The sequence below is a fragment of the Somniosus microcephalus genome, chromosome 6 (assembly GCF_052327205.1).
Source record: "Somniosus microcephalus isolate GS21.2 chromosome 6, FLI_Smic_1.0, whole genome shotgun sequence".
Classification (NCBI taxonomy): domain Eukaryota; kingdom Metazoa; phylum Chordata; class Chondrichthyes; order Squaliformes; family Somniosidae; genus Somniosus; species Somniosus microcephalus.
The window spans coordinates 118679816-118703143 of record NC_140992.1 but is presented as its reverse complement, the minus strand read 5'-3'; the positions used below and the strand labels follow the sequence as shown (position 1 = coordinate 118703143).

The 23328-nt window shown below is 50.2% G+C and overlaps 1 protein-coding gene and 1 long non-coding RNA gene across 2 annotated transcripts in view; one reads left to right on the top strand and one right to left on the bottom strand.

Annotated features, from left to right (window-relative positions):
- The window catches only part of LOC147116037 (alpha-1,4-N-acetylglucosaminyltransferase-like), a 39723-nt gene that overhangs the window by 5753 nt on the left and 10642 nt on the right, over positions 1-23328 (top strand). The gene's annotated exons all lie outside the window — the stretch shown is intronic.
- LOC147116038 (uncharacterized) lies at positions 5407-18736 on the bottom strand. The gene is made up of 2 exons (XR_015078733.1): positions 17748-18736; positions 5407-7228 (listed from the first exon to the last, which is right to left on the bottom strand). It is a non-coding gene; the product is annotated as an uncharacterized LOC147116038 (long non-coding RNA).

The following is a 23328-nucleotide window of genomic DNA, read 5'->3' as shown; positions in this document are numbered from 1 at the left end:
GTCTGGCTTTGAAAAATTTCAGGTTTGCATGTTCTTCAACCTTGATGTTTGCCGTAATTCCTTTCAGTGTTCCCAGTCCCTGTTGGAACACCTCCTTAGCATCGTCCAATATTCTGGACAGTCGTTTAGGTTTGACATCGTCCTTTTTACCGGAATCTACAGTTAGTGCTTTTAAGGAATGCCAGACCATATTTATTCTCCTGATCCATTCCCGTCCCAGTAGTGGTGGACCTCCCTCAGGTAACACATACAAGTCCATTCCTTTGCTTTCTTTACCCTTGTGGACCACCTTTACTTTTATCTTTCCGATGGGGTACACTCTTTGCCCCGTGTATGTTTTCAATACAATCTTCGTATCCCTTAGGGGAATGTGTGAGAATAACCTTTTGTAATCTTGCTTATTCATGACCGTCAATGCCGATCCCGTGTCCACTTGGACTCCTGCTATCTGGAGTGTAACCCAAATAGTTTGGTGGTCTGCTGTGTTACCCACATTATGTATTCTTAGACAACCCAGTTCCTTACTGCTGGAGTCTGAATCCGTCTTCTGTTCATCCGAACTGTTCTCTGTCACCTTGTGTACTTTTTTGTACTTCTTCTGTGGTGACTCTTTGTTGCTGGTCTTCTTTCCTGACCGGCATACTTTCGCTATGCGACCGAGTCTGCCACATTTTCTGCATTCTTGATCTTTGAACCAGCACTGGTTCTGATCATGCGTTGTCCTTCCGCAACGATAGCACTTTATTGCACCCAATGCCATTTGATTGGTGCTGAGTTCCGATGGCCTTAGCTGCATTTCCGCAGTGCCTCGTGCTGCCGCCTCATGTGATGCTGCAATGGTGACAGCTTTATCTAGCGTAAGGTCCTTTTCCTCTAGCAGTCGCTTCTGAGTTCCTTCTTTTAATAGTCCACACACGAACTTATCTCTCAGAGCATCTGCTAGTCCTGTACCAAACTGACAGTACTTTGATAGCTTGCGCAGTTCAATTAAGAATTCAGCGTTGCTTTCCTCTTTCAGCTGCGTTCTTCTGTAAAATTTAAATCGTTCCGCTATCAGCAGCGGCGTGGGGTTTAAATGATCTTGCAGGATAGTAACAATATTCACGAAAGTCTTATCCGCCGGTTTATCTGGTGTTACATGATGCCTTAATAACCCGTACGTCTTCGCACCCATCGAGTTTAATAGGGTTAGTGCTTTCTTTTCAGCTGGTATCTCATTTGCTGTACAATAAACTTCAATACGCTCCACATAAGTGGCCCAATCTTCGACATCGCTATCAAAAGCAGTGATGTTACTGTTTTTAGGCATCCTTGTAAGTTTCTTTAAGTATTTTTTTTTTTTTTTCCAAAATGGCGGCTTCTTCCTGCGCCGACGAAAATGGCGGCTTCCTGCGCTTGGCTTCTTCCCCTGCTGGCTACAATGGCGATTACCGTGCTGTTGCCATTCTCGCCCCCCAGCGGTCCTTAGTTTCCCCCGACGCTGCTGCTTTTACACCCCGCTGTCCTCGTGGGTATTAGCACTTCCTTTCTTGCTGCGCGTCTGTTCCGATTGCAGCCCGGCCCCTTACACCGGCTGCGGTCGAGTTCTCCGCCCTTTTTCCTCCGGTCTCGCCCCCTTCTCCACTGACAACGCGGCCGACTTTCTGCCCGTGTCGCTAGATTGGCTTAACCACCGCCGTGGAAGAAGGATGATCACTGCCTGTCGCTGATGGTGGACTTCGTGGTCAGCAATTCCAACCCGGGTTCTCGATGCCTCCCGTGCGAATGCGGTGCTCAGCAGGATGATGAGGGCGGATGCCTCTTCTCGACGCCCGTTCTGGGGACGAAGCTGCCTTGGATGCAATTGCCGCTGGGTAAGATCGACTCGTCGCCACTGTTGAGTCTGTGTTCCAGATATACTTATTTTAAATAACTGGACACAGACAACAGGAATAACTTAAACAGGTCTTTACTACTTGAAGGTCAGGGCTGAACTGCTTTACAAATTATTACACAGAGCTTATATATCGGTGTGGTCACCACCGGTACTACAATATACAGTAGCAAGAGAAAGTAGTCCATCTTCTTAAGGTAGTTCTCTTAAGGTGGTACAGGTTACATACACCACAAGGGGGGGAGAGTGTGATGGGGAGAGAGAGAGAGGGGAGAGTGTGAGGGGCAGAGAGAGAGGGTGAGGGGGAGAGAGAGAGAGGGGAGAGAGAGAGGGAGGGGGGAGAGAGAGAAAAGGAAGAGAGAGGCCAGGAGAGAGAGAGAGAGAGAGAGAGGGGGAGAGTGAGGGGAGAGGGAGAGCGAGAGAGAGATGAGTGGAGTGAGACAGAGGGGGAGAGTGAGAGGGGGAGAGTGAGAGGGGGAGAGTGAGAGGGGGAAAGAGAGAGGGGGAAAGAGAGAGGGGGAGAGAGGGGGCAGAGAGAGGGGGGAGAAAGAGAGCGGGGGAGAGAGGGAAAGAGAGAGAGACGGAGAGAGGTAGGGAAAGGGGGAGAGAGACAGGGGTAGGGAGAGAGAGAGGGGGGGAGAGAGAGGGGGGAGAGAGAGAGGGAGAGAGCGAGGGAGGGAGGGGGGAGAGATAGACAGGGATTGGGAGAGAGTGAGGGAGAGAGAGGGAGGGAGGGGGGAGAGAGAGAGAGGGAGGAGGAGAGGGAGAGAGAGAGCTCGGGGGGTGCAAAAGAGAGGGAGAGAGAGAGGGGGAGAGAGAGAGGGGGAGACAGAGCGGGGGAGAGAAAAAAAAGAGGGGGCAGAGAGAGAGTGAGGAGGAGAGGGAGAGAGAGAAAGAGACGAGTGGAGGCAGAGAGAGAGAGGGGGGAGAAAGAGAGAGTGGAGAGAGAGGAGGGGAGAGAGAGAGAGAGCAAGGGAGAGAGAGCAAGAGAGGGGGAGAGAGAGAGAGAGAGAGAGAGGGGGGATATAGAGAGGGGGTGAGAGAGAGGGAGGGGGAGAGAGAGAGAGGGCGGTAGATAGATAGAGAGGGGGAGAGAGAGAGGGTGAGAGAAATGTACGGGGAGAGAGAGAGGGGGGTAGAGAGAGCAAGGGAGAGAGAAAAGGGAGAGAGAGAGAGGGGGAGAGATGGAGGGAGGGGGAGAGAGAGGGAGGAGGAGAGAGAGAGAGAGAGACGAGTGGAGGCATAGAGAGAAAGGGGCAGAAAAAGAGTAGTGTTGCAAGAGGGAGGGGGAGACGGGGAGAGAGATGCAGAGAGAGAGAGGGGGAGAGAGAGAGAGAGAGAGAGAGAGAGAGCGAGAGCGGGGGAGAGAGTGGAGAGAGAGAGAGAGAGAGAGAGAGGGGGAGAGAGAGAGAGAGAGGGAGTGGGGGAGAGAGAGAGTGAGTGAGAGAGAGAGAGAGAGAGGGGGAGAGAGAGAGAGGGGGAGAGATAGAGAAAGGGAGAGACAGAGAGGGATGGGGAGAGAGAGAGTGACTGGGGGAGAGAGAGAGGGTGGTAGATAGATAGAGAGAGGGGGAGAGAGAGAGCGGGTAGAGAGAGCAAGGGAGAGGGTGAAGGGATAATTACAGTCCTAGCCCTTTTGGGCTGCCCCAGATCAAGCGTATTCCCCAGACATTCACCTTCAGCTTAAGTTAGAGATAGCCGAATTCCATAAGATGCTTAAATGGGTCTAAAGGTTCAGGCTATCTCTCCCTAATGGAATGGAATGACTGAAGATGTTACCGTCCTCCAGATAGTACTTATATTAAGTTGAACTAGAATGTAACCTTCCGGATATTATGAGGGTCCGGAATACCCCTCAGAATTCTGCAACTCCTTACAGAAGAATGTACAGAATTTGTGGGTTCACGAGTTTATACAGATTTACTCTTTGAGACAATTCTAAAAATATTGGGTGAGAAATTCGGTATCGCCCCATTTGGGGCGCAATTATCGGCCGGGCGCAAAGATTAGCACCTGGCGCTAATTATCACCTCCGACTACAAACTTGGCTTTTATCGCCCCTGGAGGTGATTGGAGCGCTAAATCAGGCGCTTCACATCTGTCTTAAGGCGCAAAGGCCAAGGAGCGAGGCGTTAACTCACAGCGCTGGCGAAGCTCATGTGATGTCAGTCAGCAATGGAACACAGACACACTGGCACCGGCCAATTCTTAAAGGGGAGATCTGATGAATGGTCATCGACCTGAAACATTAACTCTGTTTCTCTCTTCACAGATGTTGCTTGACCTGCTGAGTTTCTCCAGCATTTTCTGTTTTTATCTTAAAGGGGAGGGTTTATCTTGGTCTCCATCTACATCCTGTTCATTGCAGCCTTGAGTCTCGGCCTGGAGAGACCTGTACATCAAATCTGCTGGAAAGAACAATGGAGAAACCCAGGGAAAGAGCTCAGAGTGCAGCCCCCACAGTCTCTTCTAAATAGATACAAGGAAGGGCAAATCAAAATGAACCTGCAAAGTGCTGCTCAGTATGCAAAACTCCTTCACACAGTGTAGAATCTCTCCAGAAGTCTCTCTCTCTCTCAGTTCAGTTCAGTTCAGTTCAAATGCTTTATTGGCATGAAAGTTTACAGAGAACCATATTGCCAAAGCTTACATAGCAAAAAGGTACAGTTTTCCAACATTCTGTAAGTGTCAATCGATTTGACATTTGTTGGGTATATACAATATTACTTTTAAACAATATTAATTTTAAACAGTCTTTCTACTTCATTTGGTACGTTCAATATTAATTTTAAACAGTCTTACTTTTAAACAGTCCTCAGGTTGTGACATGTTGTTACATATTTAGCCCCAAGGTATGGTCTGTCTCCTTCTCCTAGGACTAATCTCAATTTTGACAGATCATCCAATTCCTTGAAATCTGGGGTTGTTTGGCTTAGCTTGTTGAATAATATGTTTCTTGATGTGTTGAATTTTTCGCATTTTAGGAGGAAATGCATTTCTGTTTCAACCTCGCCAGCCAGACATTGATCGCATATTCTATTCTCTCTAGGCTGCCAGGATTTCTTGTATCTGCCTTTTTCAATTTCCAGTTGGTGGTCGCTTAGTCTGTACCTGGTGAGGGTCTGTCTCTGTTTTGTGTCTCTGATGGTCGTGAGGTAGTCTGCCTCTCTCTCTCTCTCTCAGAATGCATGGTGCATGGTGCAAAAATGTCACCAACAAAAAAAGGAAAGAAGCGGTCGCCTCCCCCAGTCCGTTCCCGACTGCAAAACGCTCCCCTCATCCTGTCGTTGCTAGCGGCAGGCGTTAAGGCAGGGGGCGCCACTCAATTTCCAGTCCAGGGCGCTACCAGGGCGTTGCGCACTCGACTGACATCACGATCTGCCGGCGCAGGAGATCATGGCGGTTGTGATTAGCGTCGCCGCAAAATGTCTGGACAATTTTGCGAGAGGCACAGATATCGCCGCGCCCGGGCGCTAGTTGGTTTGCGCCCCACTTAGCGCCCTCTTAAGGCACAAACAGGTGGCGTAACCAACTGAATTTTCCCCATATAGTTTTATTTAAGAGCCAACATCCAGTTAGCATCTGTTGAATCAGTCGCAACATTAACAATTCAAAGTACAATTAGCTTACATTTCTTATTTCTCAGAGATCCTTATTCTCAAATCTTTACTTCATTACATTTCTTATTTCTTACTTATTTCTAAATCCAGAACAGCCACCAAAATCAATCATTTTGACTTCCCGAGACTCATAGTTAAAGACTTACAGAGATGCCTCTGGAAAGTTGAGAAATGGCCTGTCCGTTCAGCGTGTTCTGACTTCTGTTAAAAAAGGTCTTATTTTTATAGCCTTCTGGCAGTGTTTTCTTCTTTGATGTTCTCTGCTGATGTTAGCTAATTGTCTTTATTGATACCTCTTTCGAATGCTTTCTATCTTACTATCAATTCAACTATTGCATGCATAATTATTTCTCTATCTTTAGGTGTTCCAAAAACCATCATAAAAACAAAGACAGCAATGGTTTCTGTTTGATGCCATTCTTATCGAAGATCTTCATTCAATTCTTAATATTGGCTTTACTGGTTTTTAGCAGACATTTTGACTCCCCTTACTGCTCCAAGTTAAATACAAACACAATGTAACTGCTTGGTGTCTCTACTGAAGTCACATTTTCAAAGCCTTCTTGTTGGTATTATATTTACAATATGTTAATCAAAACCACTTTAATTGTGTGTTTACTTGTTTTCTAACTATCTCAATTGGTTGCATATTTTTATACCCTTTTGGCAGTGGTTTCTTCTTTGATATTCTCTGCTGATGTTATCTAATTGTCTTATTGATACCTCTTATGGTTCCTGTCTTATTTGATGTTACTTTTACAAAGGCACATGGTTTAATCAATATTTTATGTTCCTGTTTGACGTGTTGGTTTTTAATACCTCACTTGGGTCTTCCATTGTGCTACACCCAAACTCTAGACTCTTCGGAAGCATGTCTTTGCTTTTCAATATGGGCTTAGTTTCTTGGTCAATATCCCCTTCCCATTTCAAAGCCTGTTTACAACTTTGTTATCAACTGATCTTATCTCAGTAGCCTCTATTCCGTTTACAGCCTTGTCTGCTAAGACTTGTGTCTTTTAAACCCAGTATGTCCTGTATTAATAATATCAGAATTCTGTTCATAGTATTGTGTATTTCTCTGAATCATGGCTATTCCTTCACACCCCTGCCTTAACCAAAAGATGAGCTAATAACATCAGGGCAGAGTTTGGTCAATATTGCTCATGGGGTTACAATAGCATAATAATTTTACAAGATGTACGATCATGAGCTACATGAAAATTCCTTTGAAATCATCCTAGGAAAATGTTTTGTCTTATTTTAAATTGTACACAATTTAGAATGATGATAAGTACATAGTCATGCAATTAGCAAAACAACAATGTCCTTAGAATGTCCAATCGGCAGATGTACATTCCATAGAGGTGAGTTATTCATATGAATCAAGAAAACATCAGTTGAAACTAGTTGAAGCTTTCCACGCTGTTCCTTCGATCCGGCGTGTTTACCGATGCCTGTTGTGGTAAAGGGCTTTTGTTGTGTCTTCCTCCTTTGCTGAAATAACTCATTGATCTTTCCTTGTTTTGGTTGTTGCTTTTCGCAAATCCAATTCCTGATGCGTTGCCAAGCAATGTGTAGAAGTGTCGGCGACACCTTCTGACTTCCCATTGTCAATATTTTGATCGCATCCATTTCCTGTGTCGTGCTCCAAGCTGGGTCTTTAAAGACAAGTGTACGACTACACCTTGTATTGTTCCTCCTTTTCGGTATCCTTCAGGACATCTTTTGATATTGCCTATGGAGAAATTTATTAAAAATAGACTTGCCATTCAGCTGGTTAATATGTATTTGAACTGTTCTTTCGTTAATAAGAGACTGTATTTGAACAGGTTTTTCCGACTTCTGTCTTATACCAGGTTTCTGCTCAAACTTCTTTTCCTGTACCTATTCTCTTACTATGGGTTGCCATATTTTATGTCAATTTTTTCTGCCTATTTGCTTCCCTAACCTGTGATCATTTTGATGAATCTCCTCTGTTACTTCTTTTTCTAACTGTCGCTGTCGGGTCAAGGACTCAGATTGCGTAGAGGCAATAAAAGAACTATGGGTAAGCAGTGTATGCATCTCAACCCCATCCATCAGATAATATGGAGTTTCTTAGGGGACACTGTCCCTGATGCAGATGTGGGTACAGTATTGAGTGATAGCTGTACTTCCGGAATGCTGGTGGTCCACTTATTTCCCTGATTCTCAACAGTTTGACCAATAACTTTATTACTTCCCGATTTTTTACATTCCACCAGCCCCGCTGATTGCAGTTGACGTGGCGTGCTGTGCTCTAACCCAATCCCCCTTTGTTTGCAATAGTCTTTGAAGGCCTTAGAGACAAAGGCTCCGCCTTTAACGGAGTGTAAGATTTTGGGTGCACCAGCTACAGTAATTATATCAGAAATAGCCCTGGCGAGTGCGTTTTCCAAAACAATTTGAGGGGACCAGCCAGCAGAAGGAAGTGCATCCATCCACACAAATGAGAACATGTCTATATCCCAAAAATGGGGGAAGTGGTCAAATAAAGTCAATAAAGAATTTTCCCATTTGCTCATCAGCTTTCACAGGAGCCAATGGTGGTGGTTTAATTTAGTGATGACTTATTAGTCGTATAGCTTGGCTCACCATTTTCCACCTATGTTTTACAAGCTTTAAGCATGCCTGGCCACCAACATAAGAGGGTCAATTTGCAGAATGTTATTCTGGCACTACAATATGATTGACTTATGCCCTTGTGAGCTTCTTTTACAAGCTGTTCTCGTTTGTGGCTCGGGGGTACTTCTCAGTTTCCTTTGGGCAACTTAACTAGTACAATAGCCGTAGGGGTTTCTGAGTAAAAGTACCTTGGTGGACATTCTGGTGGATTTTCTGTTATTGGGTCTAATAGCTGAATCAGTTCCTCATCCTGATTAGCTGCCCATTCTGCCCTAGTGATTACACTAACATTGGCAGGCCCCTCTCGAGGGGGTATCATGCAGACCGAACATTTCGCTTGTTCGTCTGTAAGGCTGTTTCCTTTTGAGTGTACTGTTCCAGTGGTATGCCCGTTTATATGAATCACCTGACTATTCTTTTTCTCCATTCTTGAATGGAGAATTTCTTCCCACAGCATGGGTTTAATAAAATCTGCTTTCTTTAAAACATACCATAATGCTGCAGCTTCAGCATATTGCACTGTCTTATGGGCAAGGGGTTTAAACAATAATTCTTTTGGATATAAAGAATAGGAATTTCGAAAAGTCCCTACTACTATCCCCATCCTAGCTGAGGATTGTTGGGGTGTCTCTTTTTTAATCATCATTCACGTTCCATCACAGTAAATAACTTGATGGTATTCTGTAAGCAATCTCAAAAGCATTTGTCTAATTCTCTCTTCCGTATTATCATCCTCCATGGAGAGATATTCTATCTTTCCACATAAATTTGAATGGCTTGTAGATAAGGATAGTATTTATTAATGAGTTGCTTGAGGAGGTCTTTGCCTCCCTCTTCTGGACAAGTTCGATCAAGCTGTGTTTGTTTGTGGGCAAGGTTGCCAAGGTATAGGGAAATTCAAAAGGTCCTGGCTGGGTGCCTGGCCTTCAATGCTGGGATTGATCATCCTGAAGATGCTGAGGTCCATTTGCTGTTTTATCTTTAATTATTTTAACTGATTTTTGTTCCTCCCTCTTGGGGATTTCATGTTTTCCAGATCCCTGATGGGGTTTATTGGACCGTTTACTTTCTTGACGATCCTCCTGTTGAGGTGGACGTTGGTTCTGCCGTGAATCTTTTTGATCCCAATTTCAGTTTTCTCGGCAGCCTCCCATTGCACTTTGATAACGTTGGCCAGTGTAAAAGCTGTCCCTATAGGGTGTCTACTCTCCTTCGCTTTCCTTTCGAGGTCTAGCCCCTCGTCTATCCCATCTTTCTGGGGAAAAATCTGTCTCTTATTTTGGGTGGGTTGGGGTGTAAACCTTTTGGAATACCCTCTTGGGGGTCCTGAGCCATGAGTTTGTGTCTGGGCAGGGTGGACTTGAGACTTGGGTCTATACAGTCCTTCTTTCTGAGTACCAAAGGTACATTCTTCATTTTTTTCCCCTTAGTTTCTGATCTCATTATAGGCTTAGTTTGGGGTAGGCTTAAGAGGTCATGATTTAATTGGATAATGCGATTGACATTATCCCATATTTGTTGGTTATCTCGATAATCATTTAGAGCACGCTCACAGGCAAGTTTGAGGGCTGTATTTTGATATTGACTGGCCAGGCAACCATGAACAATGTTCCAATATCCTGTGTACATACTTTGCCTAATCTGTAGGTAGCTACCAGCCCTTTAGTTGTGGCTGTATTAGTGAGTATTTCCTTGATTGAACCCATTACATGCCCGTCCTGAGTTGCCGTGAGAACATAAGCGTATATTTGAACCCAGTTGTTGCACTGGTTTAATGGGGGAATTAAGTCTGAACTTAGTATCATTTGTAGTAGTTGCCTCAGGTGTTGAGCATTCCAATTTTGGCAACAGGTTTCCAATTTATCAAGGTTAGTTAGAATCCAGCAGGTTTTTTCCTGGCTGGTGTTTCCTGGTTTACCACACATTGGCCCCGATTTTTGGCGTGTGTGGGAAATGGTCGGGTTTCCCCGAATGTGGGGTTTCTGACACACATAAAAAAGTGTCAGCCAGCTCCACGCAATTTTCCCTCAAGTGGCCAATTAATTCCCAGCATGTGGGAAGCCTTGCGAATTGTCCAATTCGAATCAGAAATCCCCACAGTATGATGTCATCATTCGTGGCGCTTTCAAGGTCCATAGCAAGCACTGCATACTCTGAAGGCTTCCAAATGAACCATACAGGATGGCAGAGGAGCCTGCAGCAGCTGTGGCCAGTGCCAGACCCCGAGCTGCCTCCAAATTCGACGAGGCTTCACTGCAGGCATTATTGGATGGGGTTAGGGCCCACAGGGAGGTCCTCTTCCCTAGGTCAGGGAGGAAGAGGCCTCCCACTGAGACCAATGCTGCATGGATGCAGGTGTCAGCAGATGCCAACTCACTGTGAGTCATCAGAAGAACCTTGGCATTACATCTCTAACTCCTTCCTTTACTCCCCCACAGTACCATCCAGAGCCCCCGTCCTCACTGTGGAGGAGGAAGAGGCTGTGCAGCCAGACTCCTCAGTGGAAGCTCCAACCTCTGAGGGCGCAGCGTCAGCAGAAGTAAGTGCACCCAGCACCAGCGCAGTCACTCACACCTCGGGGGGACCTTCATGACATAGAGTAGTGTTGTCACCTGGTATTTCACAGCTCACAAGTGAGCCTCAGCAGATTCTGGAGACAGGGACAGCAGTGGAGAGTCCTCATCGGAGGGCGCAGGACTCTGCCAGCTCAGCTCAGCTGCGCTGCATGTTGACCCTCTGCCTCTGGGTCCATCCGCAAGAGAAGAGGTGATGGATCTCCATGCACAGATGCAGGAGTCTCTGGCAGGTTATGTCTCCAGGGTCGCTCCGAGTGTGTAGCGAATGGAGGAGTCCATAGCGACCATGAGCAGAGCCTTTGTAGACTCATTGGCGCATGAACGCATCACCATGGAAATGTTGGCAAACTCCATGGAGGAGATAACTCGCCAGGATACGGAAAACATGGTGAGTGCTCATAAGAGAATGACATCTGAGGAGCATTGGCCATCTGTTGAACAGAGAAACCAGATCTTCATGGAAGTCCTTCTGAGTAGGACTGCCAGTGCAGAAATGGGTCCCCATGGCCCCCTATAGTGCAGCAAGGTGCTCTCAAGCCACTTCCAAGCGCTGGCCCCTTCTGGCCTGTGCAGCTTCAGGTGAGCGAGCAGCAGCCTGGTGCCCCTGGTGCTCATCCTGCTGCTCCTGGTTCTGTGGCTGCTGCCTCTGCTGCTGGAGATCCTCTAATGGCAAGAAGGGAAGGAAAAAAAGGCGTCCCATGCTTCTCGTAGATGCCTCCGCTGAGGAAGCGCTGAGTGAGGGTGGCGAGAGGGACTTCCCAGGAGATCACATTGGGGAAGTGTGAGGCTCCAACCTTCCACAGCTGTGCCTAAGCCTTGAAGAAGTCACCCCAAACCTGCAACAACAAGGTCCTTCAACATACAAGTGCTGTCCCTTTAAATCGCAGCTTCTCCGATTGACCTGCAGCTGACAGCAAACAAGCCGGCAAGCTTCACGCCAGGTCTCAGCAGCAGGGTTCCCCGCAGGCGGGTTTGATGTGGGGAAAGCCCCAAAGTTGCAATGGCCCCGGAATAACAACCTCAGCAAGCTGATAATTAGTAATTAGTGTGCCGATGACCAGTCCCGCCAGCGGCGGCCGGGACTGAAGCGGGTCGCGGGGAAACGGCGGTCCGAAAGTTGGACGGGGCGGGGAATCAGGCGGGGGGGGGTCCCGACCCGCTTTTTCGCCGATTTACGGCCCCCGGACGCATGAAAAGCCGCCCGACGGCGGCCAGAAAATTGACCCCATTGTGTAGATAGAGCTCAGGTTTACTTGACCTAGGGGCTCAATTTGTGGTTGCTGGGGTTGGTTTACTAGACCATTAATTATTGCGCCTCCAGCATTTAGATAAGAGTGAGCTAGTGCCTGTCGGCATTGATTATAATGGATTCTAAGCTGTCTATAGTTTTCTCAAAGATTGTTGTCATTTATTTCATCATGAGTTTGCCACCTTAACTGGAATCCATGGCCCCCAGTAGCATAGGCTGCTCCGGGGCCTACTATTCGGCCATGGTTGCCACCACCTTGTTGGGCACCGTTCATTCGGCCTCCCAATTGTGCAGGTGTACACCTTGTAATTAAGGATTTAAGTGGATTTGGAGTATTCATTTGGTTATCCCACAGGATATTCTGTATCCCTTGGTTCTGGGGATCAACATTAATCGTGCCATGAGTTCTAACAGCTCCTTCGGCATCAAAGCCTTCTATTTCAAAAATTATCACTTGGTTTTGTGGAGGTACAGGGATAGGATTATTTCCCCTAATAAGGCAATCGTTTAAATTTTCTAATGAAAAAACTTGGCCAATTCCAACAGGTTTTGCCATTTCTTCAAGACCTAACCTCAATTAGGGTTTAATATTTCATCAGGACCTAACCTCGGTTAGGGCTTAATATGTCGTCAGGACCTAACCTTGGTTAGGATTTAAAATGAACTTTATAAGAAGCTTCTAGTCCTCAATGGTATTTTGAGGCAGTTCAGATTTAAGCTCTACAAAGCCTGATCAGGGTCTTTGTCGTCTCTAGCGACTTAAATCTGGGTCTTAGAATCACTGTCAGTAAACACTCCTTCTATACTTAACAATCTACAACATGGAAATAGTTATTAATATAAGTATAGGTTCTGTATCAACTCGTTAATACACTCGTTGGGTGCCATCTGAAGGGATAATTACAGTCCTAGCCCCAGATAAGTTAGAGATAGATGAATTCCATAAGATGCTTAAATGGGTCTAAAGGTTCCGGCTATCTCTCCCGAAAGGAACGGAATGACTGAAGATGTTACCGTCCTCCAGATAGTACTGTTAATAAGTTGAACTAGTCTGTAACCTTCCGGATATTATGAGGGTCCGGAATAACCCTCAGAATTTTGCAACTCCTTAAAAAGTGTGTACAGAATTTGTGGGTTCACGAGTTTATACAGATTTACTCTTTGAGACAATTCTAAAAATATAGGCCTAGAAATTCAGTATCGCCACATTTGGGGCGCTACAGTCGAGCGTGCGCTAAATTTAGCGCCCGGCGCAACTTACCGCCACCTTCACCGAAATTGAGTTGCATCGCCCCAAGAGGTTTTTGCTGTGCTAAAGCAGGCGGTGCACGACTATCCTGAGGCGCTAAGCCGGTGAGCCGAGGCGCTACCACCGAGGACGGGTGCAGCGCAGGTGCAGCCAGTTAGTGATTGCAGGCAGACACGCTGGCGCCGGTCACCTCTTAAAGGGGGAGGGTCGATTTGGCTTGCAGCCACGCCCTGCACATTGGAGCCCTGATTCTAGGCCTGGACAGACCTGCTGCGACATCGTTACGCCTACGACCATGGAGAAGGCCAGGGAGCAAGTGCAGCACTTCAGTGAGGGGGCCCTGAAGGTTCTGGTTGGCGCAGTGGAGCACAGGCAACCTATCCTCTTTCCTGACAGTGGCAGGAGGCCGCTGCCCAGCGAATATAGAAAAGCTTGGAGGGAGGTGGCACACAGAGTGACCTCCAGCAGCATGGTCCCTAGGACCCCAACGCAATGCAGGAAGAAGTTCAATGACCTCACTCGGGTTGTCAGGGTGAGTACCCTTTCCAGTGTCCTCTTCATCCCTGCTTGTGCACCTCACTTTATGGCCAAAGGGTCCTGAAAGCCCCAATGCCCAGCCCTCATCCAACACCTATGGGACTCTCATGAAAATCACATGCACATTCACCACTTTACACACTGTCAGGGCTATTCGACCATGGGAGGCAGTGCAGCCAAGATCAGGGCTTGACACTGTCAGGGCTATTTGACCATGGGAGGCAGTGCAGCCAAGATCTGGGCTTGATACTGTCAGGGCTATTCGACCATGGGAGGCAGTGCAGCCAAGATCAGGGCCTGACACTGTCAGGGCTATTCCACCATGGGAGGCAGTGCAGCCAAGTTCAGGGCTTGACACTGTCAGGGCTATTCCACCATGGGAGGCAGTGCAGCCAAGATCAGGACTTGACATTGTCAGGGCTATTTCACCATGGGAGGCAGTGCAGCCAAGATAAGGGCTTCACACTGTACTCAGAGCCCATCCTTTCTCTTGCAGGGCAAGCTGGCCCACAATAGGAGGCAGCAGCAACGGACCGGGGGAGGCCGTCCTGAACTTAAAGACCTCAGTGATCTGGAGCAGCGAGTGGAACGGATTATGGCAGGCTGGCTGATTGGCCCTGTCGCCACTGGAGATTCCGACCCCGTTCTGGACAGCAATGGTAAGGTCATCATTTTGACCTCTCTCTTTCCACTTGTGCCTCACACCAGCATCCTTTGCCACTATTGAACCAATGCAGTGCATTGCAGCACTCATGCCTCCCTCGCTGCCGCCCTGTCCTCACACTAAAGCAACACTTGTACCCCCCTGCTTTCAGATGCTGATTCGTCAGGTGAGGAGGCGGGCCCTCAAGCTGGCACTGTGAGTGAATCGGAAGGCAAGGAGCAGGAAGAGGAAGCTGGAACATCAGTGCCACCCTCAGCCGAGGCAGCCCATGGCCATGATGGGGACACGTCTTCCCTGGAGGGGAGCAGGGGGGGAAGGGTCTGAGGAGGGTGAAGCTCCGGGGCCCAGCGGGCTGCAGCAACGTGGGGGGGTGGTTAGGGAAGCTCAGCGGCCTTCTCCCCAGAGGGAGAGTGTGGCCTCCAGTCCTGCTACAGTGAGCGCAGAGGAGGTGCGGCTCCTTGGTGAAATGGGCGCCCAGGTGCAGCGCAGGCACACTGAGCTCATGGCTGCAGTGGCAAGGATGCCTGACTCCATAGAGTCACTGGCAAGGAGTGTACAGGAATTCGGGGCAGCACAGGCAAGGAGTCTGCAGGAATTTGGTGCAGCACAGGCAAGGAGTCTGTAGGACTTCGGTACAGCACACGCGGCTTCCAGCCAAGTGCTTAGTCGTGCCATGCAGTCACTGGCTGGCCTGATGCAGACACAGATCAGGGCCACATGAGCACTAACTGCTGCCACCCTCGCTGGGTCGGCCAGGATTCGTCAGGGCCCTCGCCGTGCCGCAGCAGGCCAGCAGTCTGTGCTTCAGCAGATTGCTGCGCATGCTTCAGTGCTGCCCCGTGCGAGTGCCAGTGTCTTGTCCGACCAGGGAGTGCCGGTGCTCTGTCAGGTTGGCAGCATTCCTGCTGCCAAAACTGTCACTCCTCCACTGCAGCTGCCACCACCCATAGAACAGACTGCTGCCGCCCAAGCAGAGTTGGAGCAGTCAGAAGCCGGGCCCTCCAGGCCCAGAGCTGGTCCATGCTGTCCCCCAAGGGCATCTGCCGACTCACTATCTGAACCTCAGCAACCTTCCCCCAGCCTTGCTGCAGCCACTGGGGTCCCATTGCGGAGGAGCTGCAGGGCAGGAAGGGTCCAATCTCACAAGCGAGGCAGATCACCCTCACAGGCCAAAAAGTAGTAGGTCTGGCAAAATGTTGTGTCTCTTTTTGTGAAGGCCGAGGATCATGGTCATTTTTGTTTAACTCTTTTGTTCATTGTCTCCAGGTTGTGAGAGCCTTTTATGTGTCTGACTGTTTTTTGGGGGGTTTCTCTGTATTTGTTTGTCATGTGGGAAGGGCACAGAGTTTGTTAAATAAATAATTGTCTTTATTCGGATTGTGCATGTTTGCACTTTGAACTATTTGTTGCCTTGACCGGCTCAGGGTTTGCGGAGCGGGTCCATTTAGGTTCTTTCAATGGCACAAGCCATTCCCTGAGAGGGGGCCTAGAACCAACTTGCAATAAGTTGCTGACAGACGGCCCTTGCACTTTGTGCCTCCCTCCCGTCTTGGTGCTCCTCCTCCTCCTCTGGTGGTCCTCCAATGTCTGCTGGCAGTGGCTGAGTCCTGAGGATAGCCAGGTTGTGCAGCATGCAGCACACTACAATGAAATGGGAGACTCGCTCAGGCGAGTACTGTAGGTCTCCCCCGGAATGGTCCAGACAGCGTAACCATTTCTTTAGCACGCCGATTGTGTGCTCAGTGATGTTCCTGGTTGCTTGATGGCTGTCATTGTATCGCTCTTCAGCAGGGGTAGTGGGTGCACAAAGCGGGGTCATCAGCCAGGTGCACAAAGGATAGCCCTTGTCCCCAAGAAGCCAGCCTCCTGGGTGAGCCGGGGCTTCGAAAATGTTTGCCACAGAAGTCTAGCACAGGATGAAGGTGTCGTGGCTGCTGCCTGGAAAGCAGGCATTGACAGCTATTATCAGCTGCCTGTGGTCACACACCAACTGCACGTTCAACGAATGGAACCCCTTCTGGTTACAGTAATCCTCGGCATTCTCTAGAGGCGCCCACAAAGCCACATGCGTGCAGCCAATGGCGCCCTGGACCATGGGGAAGCCCGCTATTCTTGCAAATCCCATTGCACGCTCTTGCTGCTTGTCCATGGTCCTGGGGAAGGAAATGTACTGACGTCTCCTTTTGAAGAGGGCATTCATGACCTGGCAGATGCAGCAATGCACCGCGAACTGGGAGACATTGGCAATGTCCCCAGTAGCGGATTGGAAGGAGCCGGTGGCATAGAAGTTGAGAGCCACTGTCACCTTCACTGCCACCGACAGAGACGTCCTGCTCCTCAGCTGAGGCTGCAGATCTCTCTGAAGCAGGTTGCATATCTCAGTGACCACCTCCCTTCTGAATCGAAGCCTCTGAATGCACTGCTCCTCAGACATATTGAGGTAGAAGAAGTGCTGGCGGTATACCCTGGGAGGGTAAGGCATCTTTTGCCAATGCCTGTTGGCCCTCCTCCATCTGGCCATGATTGGTACTCTCTCTCGGTGTCTCTGAGCCCTCTCAATGCAATGGAGAAACCCAACGTTTCCACCCATTGCAGCCCCCATTATATGTGGCCACTTAAGGCTATGGCACTGAAAAATAAATCCAACTGCAAAGCTCTGGGCTGAAGCCAGAAGTACCTGTGCGAGCGCTGAGTCAAAGCAGAAAGCTCTCTCCCTTTGTCTCTCTGCAAATCTCTCTCTCTCTCACATAGAAGGAGTGGTCCAAAATGGCTACCACAAAGAATGCAGGCAGAGCCCCCTTTAAATAGTGCCCCCCCAGCTCCACAGTGACTGGGAACCATTCCACTCAACCAGTCGCTGGGAGCGCCAGGCGGAAAGAAGGGGGGCACCACTGAAGTTCCAGTTCGGGGCGCACCAAGGGCGTTGCACCATGAAATGACGTCAGGATCTACGCGCGCAGCTAAGCGGACGTTGCGGTTTTGCGCCGCCGCTAAATCATCACTCAAGTTCGCGAGAGGCACAGATCGCGCGCGCCCAGGCGCTAGCCGCTTCGCGTCCCACTTATCGCCCTCTTAAGGCGCAAGCGGCTGGCGCTACCAACTGAATTTCTAGGCCATATAGTTTCATTTAAGAGCTGACATTCAGTTCACATCTGTTGAATCAGTCGCAACATTAACAATTCAAAATACAATTAGCTTACATTTCTTATTTCTTAGAGATCCTTATTCTCAAATCTTTACTTTGTTACATTTCTTATTTCTTACTTATTTCTAAATCCAGAACATCCACCAAAATCAATCATATTGACTTCCCGAGACTCATAGTTAAAGACTTACAGAGATGCCTCTGGAAAGTTGAGAAACAGCCTGTCCGTTCAGCATGTTCTGACTTCTGTTAAAAAAGGTTTTATTTTTATAGCCTTTTGGCAGTGTTTTCTTCTTTGATGTTCTCTGCTGATGTTAGCTAATTGTCTTTATTGATACCTCTTTCGAATGCTTTCTATCTTACTATCAATTCAACTATTGCATGCATAATTATTTCTCTATCTTTAGGTGTTCCAAAAACCATCATAAAAACAAAGACAGCAATGGCTTCTGTTTGATGCCATTCTTATCAAAGGTTCTTCATTCAATTCTTAATATTGGATTTACTGGTTTTTAGCAGACATTTTGCCTCCCCTTACTGCTCCAAGTTCAATACAAACACAATGTAACTGCTTGGTGTCTCTACTGAAGTCACATGGTTTAATCAATATTTTATGTTCCTGTTCGACGTGTTGGTCTTTAACACCTCACTTGGGTCTTCCATTGTGTTACACCCAAAATCTGGACTCTTCGGAAGCAAGTCTTTGCTTTTCAATCGGAGCTTAGTTTCTTGGTCAATATCCCTTTCCCATTTCGAAGCCTGTTTACAACTTAGTTATCAACCGATCTTATCTCAGAAGCCTATATTCTGTTTACAGCCTTCTCTGCTGAGACTTGTGTCTTTTAATCCCAGTATGTTCTGTATTAATAATCTAAGAAAAGAGTATATACAAATTATATGAATGTATATTTATACACTCAGGGATATATCTGTTTATACACTGTATGGATAGATCTGTGTTTATGTGTTCAACCATAAATGTTTTTCGATGCTTTGGCAACATAAGATGTACCTTGTCATGCCAATAAAGCGATTTGAATTGAATTGAAAATTGAAGTGCCCGGCGGTGCCGAGGGTCTTTTGAGGGCATGTTGTTGTTGGAAGAGAGAGAGAGTGCGACTGGGGGGAAGAGAGAGAGCGACTGGGGGGAAGAGAGAGAGCGACTGGGAGGAAGAGAAAGAGAGACTGGGGGGAAGAGGGAGAGCGACTGGGGGGAAGAGAGAGAGCGACTGGGGGAAGAGAGAGAGCGACTGGGGGGAAGAGAGAGAGAGCGACTGGGGGGAAGAGAGAGCGACTGGGGGGGAAGAGAGAGAGCGACTGGGGGCTGGGGGGAAGAGAGAGAGCGACTCGGGGAAGAGAGAGAGCGGCGGGGGGAAGAGAGAGAGAGAGCGGCGGGGGGAAGAGAGAGAGAGAGCGACTGGGGGAAGAGAGAGAGAGAGCGACTGGGGGGGAGAGAGAGAGCGACTGGGGGGAAGAGAGAGAGAGAGCGACTGGGGGGAAGAGAGAGAGAGAGAGCGACTGGGGGGGAAGAGAGAGAGAGAGAGCGACTGGGGGGAAGAGAGAGAGAGAGCGGCGGGGGGAAGAGAGAGAGAGAGCGACTGGGGGGAAGAGAGAGAGAGAGCGACTGGGGGGGAGAGAGAGAGCGACTGGGGGGAAGAGAGAGAGAGAGCGACTGGGGGGAAGAGAGAGAGAGAGAGAGCGACTGGGGGGAAGAGAGAGAGAGAGAGCGACTGGGGGGAAGAGAGAGAGAGAGCGCGACTGGGGGGAAGAGAGAGAGAGAGAGAGCGACTGGGGGGAAGAGATGAGAGAGAGCGACTGGGGGAAGAGAGAGAGAGAGCGACTGGGGGGAAGAGAGAGAGCGACTGGGGGGAAGAGAGAGAGCGACTGGGGGGAAGAGAGAGAGAGAGCGACTGGGGGGAAGAGAGAGAGAGAGCACCCTGGGGGGAAGAAAGAGAGCGACTGGGGGGAAGTGAGAGAGCGACGGGGGGAAGTGAGAGAGCGACGGGGGGAAGAGAGAGAGCAACGGGGGGAAGAGAGAGAAAGCGACTGAGGGGAAGAGAGAGAGCAACTGGGGGGGAAGAGAGAGAGCAACTGGGGGGGAAGAGAGAGAGCGACGGGGGGAAGAGAGAGAGCGACGGGGGGAAGAGAGAGAGCGACTGGGGGGAAAGAGAGAGAGCGACTGGGGGGAAGAGAGAGAGCGACTGGGGGGAAGAGAGAGAGCGACTGGGGGGAAGAGAGAGAGCGACTGGGGGGAAGAGAGAGAGCGACTGGCGGGAAGAGAGAGAGCGACTGGGGGGGAAGAGATGAGAGCGACTGGGGGGAAGAGAGAGAGCGACTGGGGGGAAGAGAGAGAGCGACTGGGGGAAGAGAGAGGAGCGACTGGGGGTAAGAGAGAGAGCGACTGGGGGTAAGAGAGAGAGCGACTGGGGGTAAGAGAGAGAGCGACTGGGGGGAAGAGAGAGAGCGACTGGGGGGAAGAGAGAGAGCGACTGGGGGGGAAGAGAGAGAGCGACTGGGGGGAAGAGAGAGAGCGACTGGGGGGGAAGAGAGAGAGCGACTGGGGGGGGAAGAGAGAGAGCGACTGGGGGGGAAGAGAGAGAGCGACTGGGGGGGAAGAGAGAGAGCGACTGGGGGGGAAGAGAGAGAGCGACTGGGGGAAGAGAGAGAGCGACTGGGGGGAAGGAGGAGGCGGGGGGAGGAAAGGGGTGGGAGGAAAGGGGGAGGGGGAGAAGAAGGGGGAGGGAGAGGGGGGAAGAAGGGGGAGGGAGAGGGGGAAGAAGGGGAAGGGGGCGGGAAGAAGGGGGAGGGGGGGAAGAAGGGGGGAGGGGGGAAGAAGGGGGGGGAGGAGGGGGGAGTGGGGGAAGGGGCGGAAGAAGGGGGGAGGGGGGAAGAAGGGGAGAGGGGGGAAGAAGGGGGGAGAGGGGGGGGAAGAAGGGGGGAGGGGGGAAGAAGGGGGGAGGGGGAAGAAGGGGGGAGGGGGGGGAAGAAGGGGGGAGGGGGGAAGAAGGGGGGAGGGGGGAGAAGGGGGGAGGGGGGGAAAGAAGGGGGGAGGGGGGAAGAAGGGGGGAGGGGGGGAAGAAGGGGGGAGGGGGGGAAGAAGGGGGAGGGAGGGGGGAAGAAGGGGGGAGGGGGGAAGAAGGGGGGAGGGGGAAGGGAGAGGGAAGAAGGGGGGAGGGGGGGAAGAAGGGGGGAGGGGGGGAAGAAGGGGGGAGGGGGGAAGAGAAGGGAAGAAGGGGGGAAGAAGGGGGGGAGGGGGGGAAGAAGGGGGAGAGGGGGGGAAGAAGGGGGGAGGGGGGGAAGAAGGGGAGAGGGGGGGAAGAAGGGGAGAGGGGGGGAAGAAGGGGGGAGGGGGGAGAAGGGGGAGGGGGGAAGAAGGGGGAGGGGGGAAGAAGGAGGGAGGGGGGAAGAAGGGGGAGGGGGGAAGAAGGGGGGAGGGGGGGAAGAAGGGGGGAGGGGGGGAAGAGGGGGGAGGGGGGAAGAAGGGGGGGAAGAAGGGGGGAGGGGGGGAGAAGAGGGGGGAGGGGGGAAGAAGGGCGGGAGGGGGGGAAGGAGAGGGGGAGGGGGGGAAGAAGGGGGGAGGGGGGAAGAAGGGGGGAGGGGGGAGAAGGGGGGAGGGGGGAGGGGGGAGGGGGGGGAAGAAGGGGGGAGGGGGAAGAAGGAGGGTGAGGGGGGAAGAGGGGGAGAAGTGGGGAGGGGGAAGAAGGGCGGGGGAAGAGGGGGGGAAGAAGGGGAGGGGGGAAGAAGGGGGGGAAGAAGGGGGGAAGAGGGGGGGAAGAAGGGGGAGAGGGGGGAAGAAGGGGGGTAGAAGGGGGGAAGAGTGGGGGGAGGGGGGGAAGAAGGGGGAGGGGGGAAGATGGGGGGAGGGGTGGGAAGAAGGGGGGAGGAGGGGGGAAGAAGGGGGAGGGGGGAAGAAGGGGGGGGGAAGAAGGGGGAGGGGGGGAAGACGGGGGGAGGGGGGGGAAGACGGGGGGAGGGGGGGGGAAGACGGGGGGAGGGGGGGAAGACGGGGGAGGGGGAGAGAGGGGGGGGGAGAAGGGTGGGGGGAAGAAGGGGGGAGGGGGGGGAAGAAGGGAGGGGAGGGGGGGGAAGAAGGGGGAGGGGGGGAAGAAGGGGGGAGGAGGGGAGGGGGGGAAGAAGGGGGGAGGGGGGGAAGAAGGGGGAGGGGTTGGGAGAAGGGGGGGAGAAGGGGGGTGAGAAGGGAGGGGGGGAGAAGGGGGGGAGGGGGGGAAGGGAAGGGGGGAGGGGGGGGGAAGAAGGGGGGGGGAGGGGAGAAGGGGGGGGAGGGGGGGGGAAGGCTTTCGACTCCATCTGGCATGACGGTTTATTCTGATGAAACTTATCGAAAGCCGGGTAGGAGGTAAAACATATGATGTAATTAAATCAATGTATACAAACAATAAATGTGCAGTTTAAAATTGGAGACAAACAAACAAAATACTTCCACAGGGGCGGGGGGGTGACGCAGGGCTCGCCAATTCACCGACACTCTTTAATATTTACATTAATGGATTGGCAAAACTACTTGAACAATCTACAGCACCCGGCCTCACCCCTATATGAATCCAAGGTTAAATTCCTCCTCTATGCCGACGACCTGGTTCTGCTGTCACCAACTAAGGAGGGTCTACAGCAGAACCTGGACCTGCTGGAGTCGTACTGCCAGACTTGGGCCGCTGACAATAAATCCCCAAAAAACCAAAGTCCTTGTGTTCCAGCAAAGATCCAAACAACATGGACCCACAATAAATTTCACAGTAGGAACAACCCAAAATTGAACAAACCACTCACTACACATACTTGGGCTTAAAAATCAGTTCTACGGGAAACTTCAAACTGGCTGTGAATGAACTGAAAGAGAAAGCAAGAAGGGCTTTCTATGCCATCAAAAAATCAATCCAAATAGAAATCCCAATTAGCATTTGGCTCAAAATTTTCAAATCAGTAATTGAACCAATTGCACTCTATGGCAGTGAGGTCTGGGGACCACTAACGACAACAAGATTTTGCAAAATGGGACAAACACCCAATTGAGATCCTACATGCGGAATTCTGTAAAAGTATCCTCCGGACTCAAAGGAAAACAGTAAACAACGCATGCAGGGGCGGAACTAGGCCAATACCCATTAATAATCACTATCCAAAAAAGAGCCACCAAATTTTGGAATCACCTACAAATGAGCAACCCCCAATGCTATCACTACGACGCCCTGAAATGCCAAGAGCTGACCATAAAGAAGAATACCCTCAGTCAACTAGTCCTGGGACTCAATAAAGTAACTAATAACAATACTAACAATAACCAGCCCCAGGACAGTGACAGGGTAAGACAAAGAATTCGACCCAACACAATCGTCGCTAAGCAAAAGGAAAAATATCTGTCATATTGGGCAGAAATCAACAAAAACCCAAAGCAAACTCAATTGCTACTTGGCCCTAAACAGACAATACAACATAGCTGATTACCTGACCATGGTAAAGGATAACAAACTGAGAAGAACCTTGACAAGGTACAGACTTAGCGAACATAGCCTAGCGATCGAAAAAGGCAGACAACAGGCAGACCAGGCTGCCAAGAGAAGACAGGATATGCTCTCACTGCAGTCAGGGAGTAGTTGAGACCGAGATGCACTTCCTCACAGCCTGTTGGGAAAATATCAGGGCATCAGAGAGAATTTCTATCAAAAATTCTCACAAATATGCCCTGAATTCAGAAATCTGACTGACAACCAAAAACTCCCATTCTACTGGGGGAGGAGAGAAGCTGTGTAACAC